The following is a 14,445-nucleotide window of genomic DNA, read 5'->3' as shown; positions in this document are numbered from 1 at the left end:
TTTCTGCAGAGGTCATGGGATTAACCATGAAAACACTTGATTTTGGTTCAGCTGACACCTCAAAACACCCATTGGTCCTATTTGGCCTTATCAACCTCCAAAAAATATATATTATTTACACAACTCTCTTTACTTTGGCGCACAATAAAGCATCTTTCCATTTGAAAATAGTAACATTATTACTGGTTTTATTATTAAAAAATATTTAGGGACGCCTGGGGTGGCTCAGTTGCTTAAGCATCTGCCTTCGGCTCAGGTCACGGTCCCAGGGTCCTGGGATCAAGTTCCGCATCGGGCTCCCTGCTCAGTGGGGACCCTGCTTCTCCCTCTCCCTCTGCCTGTCGCTCCCCCTGCTTATGCTCTATCTATCTACTTCTCTCTCTCTCTCTCTGACAAATAAATAAATAAAATCTTCAAAAAAATTAAAAATTAAAAAAATAAAAAATATTGATTGACTGCTATTAGGTGATATTTACTGAGTGCTTGCCACAGGCTAGGCACCATTTTGAATTCTTTACATGTTCTAAATCATTTATTATCACAAATCCAGCAGTTAGGTACTAATGTTATCCCCATTTTCATATAAGGCAATTAAGAAAATGTGGGAGTAAGGAATTTTAACAAAGTCACACAGCTAGTAAGTGGTGGAGCTGGGATTTTATTCTAAGCAATTGGCTTTCCACTAGACATCTTAACCATAACGTGACCAACTATCCCAGTGTTTTGGGGACTGAGGGGCTTCCCAGGATGCCGGGTTCTCAGTGTTAAAACTGCGATAGTACCAGGAACACCAAGATGAATGGTCGCCCTGCAACTGCCATGATGTTCTGAAAAATCAGTTTATATCTTTTTCCCCCTTGAACGGCATGATAATATATCAGGCTGATGGCTGACACCTGTAGATCCAAACAGTGGACCCACCTGGCTGGACAGTGACATACAGGTCTCGGGGGTCTCCATTCCACTATCATCCTTCCAGAATGTCCTACCTTACAGGTCATCACCTAACAAAACCCACCATGAAGAGCTTTGCTGCTCTGGAGATGCCCCTGGACTTCCCCAAATATTCCAGTACAAACTAGGGCAAGAGAGTCCAAGAATGTGACTTCAATACAAATTGCTCCAGTATTTTTCTTCAGAAGTACATGAAACGCTTTCACAAAAACATCACTGGTGAGTTTCAAGTTTATAATTAGGAGTTATAAAGGGATAACAGAACAAGCAGCTGGAGAGAGGGATAGCAGCGAAAGAAGAACTAAAAAATTTAGCGGTGAAGGAAGTTACTCAGCAGTTTACTCCCCAGGAAGCCAGCATGCACAGTGTTCCTCAAACCGCACTGCCTTTCACAGCTGCACCGAGGGGAGTGCACCAGGTGATTGGAAGTACCTGCGGCAGATCAGGGTGCAGGCAACAAGTCAGGAAGGACCGACTTGCAGCCTCCTAACGTGAAACTGGGAGAAGTTCCCTCCCAACTGTAACCGTTTTATTAACTGAGCTACCTAAATACTGAAATTTAAAACAGAGGATCTTTGACTCATCTTTTCTGTCTCCTCTCCTATCTCCATAGACAATCCCTTTAACTATTTACCTGTTTCTTGTAGTTACTTCTCTAAATGCTATTACCTCTAAATAATAGCCTTATGCAGCCAGTTCTAGATTTTCCAATTTTTGATATTATCTATTGACATCCTACTCTGTTGATATATATATCGTATATATATATTGTCTACTGGCATCCTACTCTGTTGCTATTACAGATATTATCTACCGACATATTGATATTGATAATATCATAGATATTACCTACTGACATCCTACTCTGTTGAGTTATATATATAATTTTTTTGGTTAATATGGAGAAAAGGGAGGACCTCAGAGGTCCCTGGGTAACACCTTGAGAACCACTAGTTTAGTTCTTTGATAATTTCTCCTTTTCAATTTTACTATTCTCTCTTCTTGGAATTTTCATTAGTTATTTGTTGGCTCTCATGTATTGATATTCCATAACTGAATTTTCCACCTCTAATTTACAACTCTTAATCCTCTTATAATACTCTCTAGAATATTTTTTTCAATTTGAATTTCTATGGATCCACTGATTTTTGTGCATGTGGAAAAAATTTTCAAAGAGATCTTTCTTGTTTCTTGATAATTATTAGCATACTATTCTCTTTTCTTCTTTTTCTTTCTTTCCTTCTTTTTAATGGATGAAATTTTTTTGGTGAAACATTCTAAGGATACTAGTGAGAGTTTTATTTTTAAATTCTTTTCTATTCCCTGTATTATTTCTATTCTTTCGATAGTCTTTTTTTTTTTTTTTTTTTTTTTTTTTTAGAATGAGGCAACATAAAGCTGATTGGGAGGCCTGGGTATGTGGGTGCGACTTGTCAATTATCAGACTTAGTTGTGAGATAACTGGACAAGTGTCAGTGTGTCAGTCATGTCACCACAGACACTTAAGTGCCTGAATGGGGGGTGGAGTTCATGTGGAGGGCATTGTTATCTTTGTAGAGGAGGGCTTCACTCCTGGCCCGGAGAGGAAGTAATGTACATGGAATGTCCAAACCCTGAGACAGTCCAGAGATCTGTGGGGATGATCAGCAACCTTTCTGGCTGCATTTCACTGTGCTCTCCAGTGCTGCCTTTGTCCCCTTCATCAGTTCCCATGCCTCACCTGCTTCCTATTTTCTTGAAATTTCTCTACATCTCATGTTGGCAGGCATTCTTACTCCATCATTTTTACTGTAAGCCCATGTTCTCAGTCTGATATCTTTAAGCAGAGCCACACTTTCTTTTACTTTTATATTTACAATTGCTGTGATGATACCTTGCATTTATTTGTTTTCACAGCACCTTTGCATTTGTTATTGGATTTTATCCCTATAATGCTCTCCAGAAGGAAGTGTGAGCAATAGGTATTTTCATGTCTAATCTCTGGGTGATAAAATGCAAGAAAAGTTAAGTATCTCTTTCTCAATATGAGATATGATTTTATTCTATCAAGTTCTCTCTTTTTAAACATATTTATTTTTTTATTTTAATTCCAGTATAATTAACATACAGTGTTACATTAGTTTCAGGTGTACAATATGGTGATTCCACAGTTCTATGCATTGCTCAGTGCTCATCGTGGTAAGTGTACTCTTAATCCCCATCACCTACTTTGCCCATCCCTCCATCCACCTCCCCTCTGGCAAACACCAGTCTGTTCTCTATATTTAAGAGTCTGTTTTTTGGTTTGTCTCTTTTTTTTCTTTCTTTGTTTTGTTTCTTAAATTCCACATATGAGTGAGATCATATATTTGTCTTTCTCTGACTTATTTCACTTAGCAGTATACCCTCTAGATCCATCCATGTCATTGGAAATGGCAAGATTTCATTCTTTTTTATGGCTGAGTAATATTCTAGTGTGTGTGTGTGTGTGTGTGTGTGTGTGTGTGTGTGTGTATGTGTGTGTGTGTATGCCACATCTTCCTTATCCTTTCATCTATCGATGGACCCTTGGGTAGCTTCCATAATTTGCCTATTATAAATAATGCTGCAATAAACATAGAGAGGCATATATACTTTCAAATTAATGTTTTTGTATTCTTTGGGTAAATACCCAGTAGTGAGATTTACTGGATCATAGGGTAATTCTATTTTTAATTTTTTGAGCAACCTCCATACTGTTTTCCACAGTGGCTGCACCACTTTGCATGGCCACCAACAGTGCACCAGAGTTCCTTTATCTCCACATTCTTATCAACACTTGTTGTTTCTTATGTTTTTGGATTTTAGCTATTCTGACAGGTGTGGGGTGATATCTCATTGTAGTTTTGATTTGCATTTCCCTGATGATGAATGATGTTGATCATCTTTTCAGGTGCCTGTTGGCCCTCTGGATGTCTTCTTTGGAGAAATGTCTGTTCATGTCTTCTGCCCATTTTTAAATTGGATTCTTTGTTTTTTGGGTGTGGAGTTATATAAGTTCTTTTTATATTTGAGATGCTAACCTCTTATCAGATATGTCATTTGCAAATATCTTCTCCCATTCAGTAGGCTGCCTTTTTGTTTTGTTGTTTCCTTTGCTGTGCAGAAGCTTTTTATTTTGATGCGGTCCCAACGGTTTATTTTTGCTTCGGTTTCCCTTGCCTCAGGAGACATACCCAGAAAAATGTTGCTACAGCCAATGTCAGAGACATTACTTCCTGTGTTCCCTTCTAAGATTTTCATGGTTTCAGGTCTCACATTTAGGTATTTCATCCATTTTGAGTTTATTTTTGTGTATGGTTTAAGTAAGTGGTCCAGTTTCATTCTTTTGCATGTAGCTGTCTGGTTTTCCCAACACCATTTGTTGAAGACACCGTCTTTTTCCCATTGCATATTCTTGCCTCTTTTGTCAAAGATTAATTGACCATATAATCATGGCTTTATTTCTGGGCTCTCTCTTCTGTTCCTTTGATCTATGTGTCTATTTTTGGACCAGTAGCATACTGGTTTGATTACCATAGCTTTATAGTGTATCTTGGAATCTGGGATTGCGGTATTTCCAGTTTTGTTCTTCATTTTCAATGTTGCTGTGGCTATTTGGGGCCTTTTGTGTTTCCACACAAATTATGGCATTATTTGTTCTAGTTCTGAGAAAAATGCTGCTGGTATTTTGATAGGGGTTGCATTGAATTTGTAGATTGCTTTGGGTAGTATGGACATTTTAACAATATTTGTTCTTACGGTCCATGAGCAGGGGATATCTTTCCATTTGTTTGTGTCATCTTCAATTTCTTTCATCAATATAGTTGTATATTTTGTAGCTTCAGAGTATAATTCTTTCACCTCCTTGGTTAAGTTTATTCCTAAGTATTATTTTATTATTTTTGGTGAAATTATAAATGGTATTGTATTCTTAATTTATCTTTCTGCTACTGCATTATTAGTATATAAAATGCAATGGATTTCTGTATATTGATTTTGTATCCTGTGACCTTACTGAATTCATTTATCAGTTCTAGTAGTCTTTTGGTGTGGAGACTTTAGGGTTTACTATATATAGTATCATGTTATCTTCAAATAGTGAAAGCTTTACTTCTTCCTTACCACTTTCAAAAGACCACTCTGAATTAGCGCTTAATGGCTTAAAATGAAACACTCATTTAATCTGCTCACAAATCTTCAATCTCAGCATAGCTTAATAGACAACTCATCTCTTCTCCATGCAGTGTTAGCTGGGACAGCTCCACGAAAGCTGAAGGGTCTCCTTCCAAGTTGGCAGGCTCACATGACTGGCAATTTGGTACTAGCTGTCGGTTGCTGTCCACTGGGGGGTTTGTGCTTCCTCATAGCATAGTGGTTGGGTTCTCAGAGAAAGAGACAGGTAGTGCAAACCACCAAACTACCACGGCAACACCTCTGCTACATAGTCTGCTATATTTCTCATATAGGCTAGAGTCTGTTGGTCAGAAAATGACTGACATCAGATTCAAGGGAAAGTGCACCTGTTCATGGGAGGATTGCTAGATAATTCTGAGGCCATGTTTTGGAAATACATTATGTTTGAATTAGCATTTTTCTTATTGTGAGTGCAGATGAGCATCTTTTCACAAATCTAAAGGTTATTTATATTGCCTATTCTGAACTGTCTGTTCATCCCTTTGCCTATTTTTTTCATATTTTTCATATTTTTTCTTATTTATTTCAAGGATATTTTTATGTAAAAGGAAGGTGAGCTTTTCCTTTGTAATACGAGTTACAAGTAATTTTCCCCAGTTTATCACTTGTCTTTTTTGTTTATAATATTTTACCTCATGCAGAAGTTATTTTTTAATGTGGCTGAATTTTATACTATTTTATGGTTTATGGATTTGAGTCTATAATTAAAAAGGCCTTCCTCCTTTATAGGAGTTTACTCACATTTTTATATTATATTTTTATTATTTTTTTTTACATTTAAACACTATTCATTTGGAATAATCTGTCTTGATATATGCTTGAGATATGTTCATTTTTCAAAATGAACTGGAAAGGGCCACCTGGGTGGCTCAGCCGGTTAAGCATCTGCCTTCAACTCAGGTATGATCCCAGGGTCCTGGTCAAGCCCTGAGTCTGGCTCCTTGCTCACCGGGGAGTCTCCTTCTCCCTCTGCCCCTCCCCCTGCTCTTGCTCTCTCTCTCTCTCTCTCTCAATTCCTTTTAATATTGGAACCTCTAATTTCTTTTTACTTTCTTAAAAGCTCAGTGGTTGATATTTTAGCCCAATGTTACACTGTAACATGACAGTAAGCATTATTTAATTTTTCCTGATGTCAATGGAATGCTTCTTGAGTTTTCCCATAAAACATGCTGCTGGCTCAGTGCTTTTTTTCAGGATTGTTAATATGCTGTTTCTCCTTGAATCTATCAAATGATGACTTACAGTTTATAATATTGAATGTTATACTTGCTTCATAAAATGTACTTAGGAGCTCCTTTTTTTTTTTTCCTGTGCTCTAAAACAATTTAAGTAGCATTGGAATTATATGTTCTCTAAAGGTTTTGTGGAATTCCCCTGGGAAAACATTTGAAGGAACAAAAGCAACTTTTGTATATTTTCCATTTCTTCTTTGGAAATCTATCTGCTAAGGTTTTTTTTAAATCTTTTTGATGAATTTTGGTAAATTATATTTTTCAAAATATATTTTATTCAGGTTTTCAAAATTATTTGTATAAAAACTTTAATGATTCTTTTTATTTCCTCTTGTTCTGTGAATTACCTTAACATTTGTGGTCTGAGAATTTTATAAGCTCATTTCCAAGACCTGAAAGGTTAAATTATTCCTATTTTTATTTCCAGTTCTTGAAGGAAATTTTTCCATTAAAATATTATTTTTCTGGGCTTTATTTAATTCTTGCCACAACACTCTACATGATAGATTTATCCAGATAATAATTCTATCCTCTTATGAATATTAAAATCTACTTTAACTGGATTTAAGTGAAATTCTTTCCTAGAAAAGCATCTTGATGATTATGTACTGAGTATTTTAACTGTTCAAATAAGGTCACAAGCTCCTCATAATCCTTCCTTGAGAGTACATAAGACATAGCTCATGTTATAAATAATACTTCAAGAAATTTTAAAGGATTTTATTTAACTTGAAAGACTACCAATAAAAGTTCATGAATTCAACCAACTTACAAGTTATCTGCTTGAATGGAAGGTCTTAGTCCATTAATTAAACATTCCATGAAACTTGGGATTTCATATTAATCATTCAGATTTATAATTCCCAGTGTGTAGGTCATATACTTCAATAAACACAGTTTTCTCCACTCAACTTAAATTTCTTAGGGGACAATCATAATATTTACTTGAAATATCTATTTTCCTTTATATAGCAAAGACAGAATGTGTCTCCCTACTTTAAGAACACAGAAGCAGCAGGAGTTACTGCTTTCCTCTTCAGTGTTTTAACACTTGGGCTACTTGTTTTAAAATAAATGTAGCAGATGAGTGCTCCATTCAGTAGCACATATACTAACACTGGGATGATTCAGAGAAGATTAGCATGGCCCCTGCACAAGGATGACTTCCAGAAAATGTAGCAGTTGAGAAAACGGGGGTGCTGAGAGGCTTACTATGTTTTTCTGGGACACACAGTTATTAATGGCCGAGTTGAGTCTAGAGCCCAGGTTTTTCAACTTTCTCCCTCTTAGATCTTACAGGTTAGTAGAGCAGACAGATATGTGAGGTGACTACAAGGAAGTGGTAATGAAAACCTGAACAGGGCCTGGAAGCCTGAGCAAGATTTGCAGGAGAATGGAGGGCTCCCCACTATAGGGGACCACCAGAGCAAAGACCCAAGGGGCAGAGTACCCAGGAGCAATGAACCAGGACTCAGCCAGAAGCTGGATAGCATTGTGCGAAGTAAAATAAGCCAGCACAGAAAGACAAGCACTGCATGATCTCACTTATATGTAGAATCTAAAATAGTCAAATTCATGGAAGCAGACAGTAGAATGGCTGTTGCCAGGGGCGAAAGAAATGAGGAGATATTGGTCAAAGGGTACAAAGTTGCAGTTATGCAGGATGAAAGAGTACTGGAGATATAATGTACAGCGTAGCAACCATAGTTAACCATACTTTATTATACACTTGAAATTGGCTAAGATGGTAGATCTTGAATTAAATCACACCCCCTCCCCCCACACACACACAAAATGGTGACTATGTAGAGGTAATGGATAAGTTATTTAGCTCGACTGTGGTGATGTTTTCACAATGCATACTTATATCAAGACATTGAGGGACATCTGGCTGGCTCAGTCGGTAGAGCATGGGACTCTTGATCTCAGGGTTGTGAGTTCAAGCCCCATGTTGAATGCAGAGCTTTCTTAAAAAAATCAAGTTGTATGCCTTAAATATTTTTAACTTTTATATGTCAAAGATATCTCAATAAGGTTTTTAAAAGAAAGAAGTTGGATGGTAGGTATGGTTGGAGAAGAGGGTATGTGCCTGGAGCAGGAAGGAAAAACAAAGAAAAGAGATGGGGCAGAGATCATGAGAGTTATTGTTGTTGTTTTTTATGTAGGCTCTGTGCCCAGCATGGAGCCCACTGCAGGGCTTGAACTCACGACCCCGAGGTCAAGACTTGAGCTGATATCAAGAGTCAGATGCTTAACCACCTGAGCCACCCAGGTGCCCCAAAGAAATGGAGTTTTTTCTCCATGTGAAAGGAAGCTTTAGACACATCCCTCCCAGGGAATGAGCTAGAGGACTAGATCTCAGGGAGTAAAAGGAAACTAACTGTATATACTTTATAGTGTTTAAAGTTTTTATCATGTGCATTTATTACTTTGTAGAGAGAAAAAAATTCAAACAAAAATTAGTCATTAAAATCAATACAACTAAGAAAGATTCATCTGAGCAGGCAACTCCCACAAAGGAAAAAGGAAGAATCCTGTGTTTATCAGTGAGGGCAAACTTCAGTTAAAAAGGTCATATTTTTTCAACTTAAAGAGGCTGCCCTCGAAGTGGGCAGTTTAACCTAAGCAGTTTAAGTCTGAGACCCTCTGGGCTGTTTCTTCTTTTGTGTAAGGCACAGATGGAAGAAGAAGCAAGTGAGCTCAGGGAGAAACATCTTTGAGACCTGAAACAATCAATATGATTTAATAATTCCCTATTATGCAATAATTCAGGCTCCAGAGAGAGGAAGAGAGAGAGACTCAATATCCATGATGCCATATAACCTCATTCATAAATAATAAAGACAAAAACTCCTGTTAGAACAGAGTCAGCAGGGGAGAACAAGTTTAGAGGAGAAAATTGAACCAATCCACCAAGACTGTCACATTTCCTGCATTTTTGTGTATAAAGTCAGTGAATAAGCCAGCTGAGAAGGCTTTACCCCAAGTGGCTGGAAAGGTTCTGGGTCCAGGATGCTCACAATGAAACACACGTACCCCAAATCCAGCTGATAATAGAGATTTTGTGATTTTTCGTCTCCATGTAATGGACAGACTGGATTTTAATTATGTCTGAGTTCTCATGATGATTCTGTGGAAAAGGATCACAAAGTAAAATAAGCCACCTCTACACACAACTATTGCAAAAATCAATATAACTCAATTTTTCTCTCTGGACTTATCAGCATGAAGATGGCCCTTCTTTACTGAAGCATTAGTTCAATTGATACCAGAAATTTTACTTTAAAAACCAGCTAGCGCTCATTTTTGTGTTTTTTCCCCATAGCATTTGCTGTCTTTTAAATGAGTTCAGCAAGCTGCCTGCCTGTTCCTCATGTTAATCCTTTCAAGCATTTGAGATGTTGCCAGAGCATGTATTGATACTATAAAATCATTAAGTAACAGATTTTCAGTAATTAATTCCTAGGAAGGAAGGAAGGGAGGAAGGGAGGGAGGGAGGGAGAAAGGGAAAAAAAAGGAGGGAAAAAGAATGAACGAACCAACCACAAATCCTACAGAATGCCCTCCATTCTTATTTTTTTGTTTGTTTCTTCTTTTATTTTCCCATCCTGGTAACATTTGTTAAGAAAGTGGTAATACATTTTAAAGGCTATTATGTCTTAATATCACCTTATAATAATACCTCTTCATAAAGGCTTCCATTTCAACTCAGGAATTTAAAGGTCAGATCAATATCCACAGCAGCAAAATGACAGAGGTGCTTTCAAAAGAACCAGGAACTACTTCTTTAGTGTGCTGGCTGAAGTTTTCTGAGCATATTGATCAGGGATAAAAAGTAATGACAGGAATTAATATTGACTTTCTCCACATTTTGTGGAAGATCAGAAATGATAAAAAGTCAGAGATTATTTTAGCTTTATGGTTAAATTTTCTGTGGTCTGTTTGTTAAGGAGATCATAGTGACTGTTTTCTTTTATCACCCAATCAAAGCAAGAAGCAGAGGAAATATTTTAAAAATCCTCCTTTGGAAGAATGTATTGAAAAGAAGAAGCTAATGAAAAAAATAAGGACTAAAAACAACCTATAATTGTTAGCTATAGATGTCCTGATGGCCAGGTTGGTGAGTTTCCTCATTAGATTTTACCCCCTAAATCAGTATCTTTCCCAAACTATGGAAAATTGAAAGTGTAGGAAATAAATGATGGGGGTAGAGTTTGTTGTTGTTTTGTTTTGCATTTAAATTTAAGTAGTCAGATAGCCTTACTTAAATACTGACTCACTCTTTTGAATGCAAAAACAAGACAATATTATATTTAAATGTTAATTTCATCCTCTGAACTATGTCATTTTTATGAATAATTCTTTGCCCTCATTTTTAGGAGTTTAGGGATTTGCTCCGAGATTTACATTTGTAACTTTTTCCATTTATCAATAGCTTACATTATTTTAAATTATTTGTATCTCTTTGTGAGAATCTGACAAATCTTATGTTTACAGGTGACTCTTATTCAATAATGGCAAAAATTGAAATTTTTCCCCCAAGAGAGTTGTAATTAATTTCATGAGTGTTTCCAGCTCACTTCCCTGCATCTCAGTAAACTCATCCATAAAATAAAAAGATTTGGATGGATAATTTTTAAGGATAATTCTGCTCCTAAAACATCTATCTTTCTTACATTTATATAGTTTAAGTGGACTATTTGTCTTCCCTTTAAGTTGGTGGCCTACTTCAGTCGGCACCTGCAGCAAGATTTCCTTTCAACATTTATGATGTTTCACTCTCGATTTCCTGTAATTATAGTCCCACATTTCATTTAATTTCTTTTTGATTTAGATATAATTGACACATAACATTACAGTAGTCTTACATGTAGGACATAGTAATTTGATATGTATGTATATTGCAAAATGATCACCGTAATACATCATCAACATCCATCACCATACATACTTTTTGTGTGATGAGAACTTCTAAGATCTACTTTCTTAACAACTTTAAAATATACTATACAGTATTATTACCTATAGTCCCACATTTTAAATGACATTATCTATTTTCATCCCTTTGGCCACAGAGGATATCTCCTTTTAATGATCCATTAAACCACTGGTGAATTTTAATGATCCAAAGTGTCTCTCTCTCCCTCTCTCCCCAATGAAGCAAGGCTTATTTACTCAGTTCTAACATCTATCAAAAAAGTACCATCTTTGCTTCAGAAAGTCCAGAGTAGAGTAGCCCAAGTGTTAACAGTGATATAGAGATGACTGTCACGTAAACACAAACAACAACGTTTAGGAATCTGTGTGGAAAGATGGTTTGCGAGTAGTTAAATTTGGTAATTTGTTTAAGGTTCAATAATTAAAGTTGATAATCCCAGGAAGAGTACACAAGTTGTGAGCACAACCATTCAAAACTAACAGTGTGATACTGAGCAGGAACCTCATTACACGGAGTCAACTGCATTTGGTGTACCCCTCTTTAGTTCCCATTTCCACAGCCAGAGCCCTCAGGGACCTTTAAGTTACTTCTTAACCAATATGAAGCCAGTTACATTAGAAGCAGGAGGCAACAATGAAACTCAGATGTAAGGAAATTAGGAGGAAGAATTACATTACACAACCCAGACTAATACTTTACTTCCAAAATGTGGCATGACAAATAGTGTAGTCTGCCCCCCAATATCTGTTCTCCCTTTACTTCATGGTAATTGAGATAAATAACCAAAAATGGAAACCTCCCTTTTTTTTTTGCTGGGCAAATGGTTTAGGACATCAAAACTGCATTCCCGGTCTCCCGTGTGGTTTGGGGTGGTCATATGCTTATGATGATGTTTTGCCAATGATATGTAAGTGGAAGTTTCCTCTGACAGCTTCTCTAATATTCCTTATGAACGAGCTCAGGCACACCTGTTGCTGTGCTTCATCCCTTCCTCCTTTCTGCTTCCTCGAACACAGATGTGACGTCTGTACCTGAAGAGAAGGGCACACACACGTGAAGGTAACCTGGTGAGCTGGGGTAAGTCCCTGATCGGTGGGTACATCATGGATCAGTGCTGCCTTACCAACCCTGCATTGCGCACCTCTGAACTTTACATGAAAGAAATACTCTATCTCATTTAAGCCATTGGAATTCCAGAACCTTAACATGTAGTGAAATCCCATCTCAACAAATATGGGTGGTGAGTCAAAATACAAGGCAATTTTATAAAAGGCTTATATAAAGCTGGCGTGACAGATCCAAAATTGGGCTCAGAAAATAACTAGAAAGACTCTAAGTTGTTCCTCATCTTCATGATTGAGAGCCAAAAGCTCAATTGTCATCCCACAAACCATCCCTGTGGTCTTAATTGAGGGGAAAATCCTGTTCTGGATGATCATACATCTGACTTAATTTATTAATTCCTACAAACTTCTGGGAACTTTTGGCAGAATATCCTGAGAGCTAAGACTAAGGCCCCAGAGCTGCCAAAATAAATAATTCTAATCAAAATAAACTTCTTCATGGTTACCTGAGAAACTATTTCTTTTCCAGGTGACTCTATCTATGAATAAAACACCTGTGAAAGACTGCTCCTCCTGGATATGGGGGTAAAAATTTGAGTAATGTATTTGATTAAATTATTCCAATTCAGTGTTCCATTGACTAAATGTTAGCAGTAGATATTCTGCCATAGTCTTAGGGTGAAAATTCAGATGATGATGGAATTTTCCAACACTTCTGTATCAACTTGGATCTGTCCAACTCTTACCATTGGACATTGTTTTCCATTTCCTAAATGGACCAGAGATCTCCATCATTTATATAGATTTCCTTTATTCACCCAAGGAACTCTGACAAAACAAAAATAGTTTACAAACATTTAAAGTCTCTCTTCCTTTAGAAGAGAGGGAGAAGGGCCGGCTCCCTTCCCCAGCCCCCTATTGTCATCTCTCAGGTTGATAGTAAAAGGAAGCTTCCTTGAATAGTTCAGGATATCCTTTCTTCTAGTTTTTTGTTCTTGCATGTCCTAGCTCAGGGTTGCCTGTATAAATCACACTTTGCACCAACACGTAATTAATCGAGATGCCTTCTTATATCTCCTTTTAAGCAACATCATCTCATTTCTGGCCTTGTAGTCACTGAGTATTTTTTCATTTTTATATAACACACTAATGATATTGTCCATTTCTAGTTTCAATAACTTACTTGCCTTTACTTGGCATTAGTTTATTATTTGGCTGCACTATGTACCATTGCTAGTGGGAAGGCAAAATGGTGCAGCCACTGGGGGAAACAATTTCGTAGTTCCTCAGAAATTTAAACACAGAGCACCATATGCCCCAACAATCCGACTCCTAGGTGTTACTGAAGAGAAATGAAATCATGTCCACACAATCCCGTACATGAGGGATTATAGCAGCAGTATTCGTAGTAGCCAAAAAGTGTAAACAACTGAAATTTCCATCAACTGATAAATGGATAAACATTGTACACTGTGTATTCCTACAGTGGAATATGATTTAGCTATACAAAGGAATCAAATACTGACACAGGCTACAACATAGATGAACACAGAATACATCATGCTAAGTAAAAGAAGCCAGATACAAAAGGTCATATGTTGTGATTCTATTTTTTTTTAAGATTTTATTTATTTATTTTGACAGAGAACGGGAACACAAGCAGGGGGAGTGGGAGAGGGAGAAGCAGGCTCTCTGCTCAGCAGAGATGCGGGGCTCCATCCCACGACCCTGGGACCATGACCCGAGCCGAAGGCAGACGCTTAACGACTGAGCCACCCAGGCGCCCCAGTTGTGATTCTATTTTTCTGAAATGTCCAGAATAGGCAAATCTATAGCAACAGAAAATAGAAAAGTGGTTTGCCAGGGGCTCGGGAAGGGAGGAGAATGTGAACTTACAGAAACAGAATTTCTTTTTAAGGTTGTGATAATGTTCTGTTTTTAGATAGTGGTGATGGTCATACAGCTTTGTAAATGTATTAAAAACCACTGAACTGTAAATTTTAAAAAATACACTAATATATATTATATATGTAAACTTACCATCTCACTAACTAGAGACATT

The 14,445-nt window shown here is 37.1% G+C and overlaps 1 pseudogene; it reads left to right on the top strand.

Moving 5' to 3' along the window:
- The first annotated feature begins 7,467 nt into the window (after nucleotides 1-7,467).
- LOC113917390 lies at nucleotides 7,468-7,567 on the top strand (annotated as a pseudogene).
- The last annotated feature ends 6,878 nt before the right edge of the window (nucleotides 7,568-14,445 follow it).

Source organism: Zalophus californianus, chromosome 4, assembly GCF_009762305.2.
Source record: "Zalophus californianus isolate mZalCal1 chromosome 4, mZalCal1.pri.v2, whole genome shotgun sequence".
Taxonomy (NCBI): Eukaryota; Metazoa; Chordata; class Mammalia; order Carnivora; family Otariidae; genus Zalophus; species Zalophus californianus.
The sequence above is the reverse complement of the archived record's forward strand: the minus strand, read 5'-3'. Positions and strand labels throughout refer to the sequence as shown.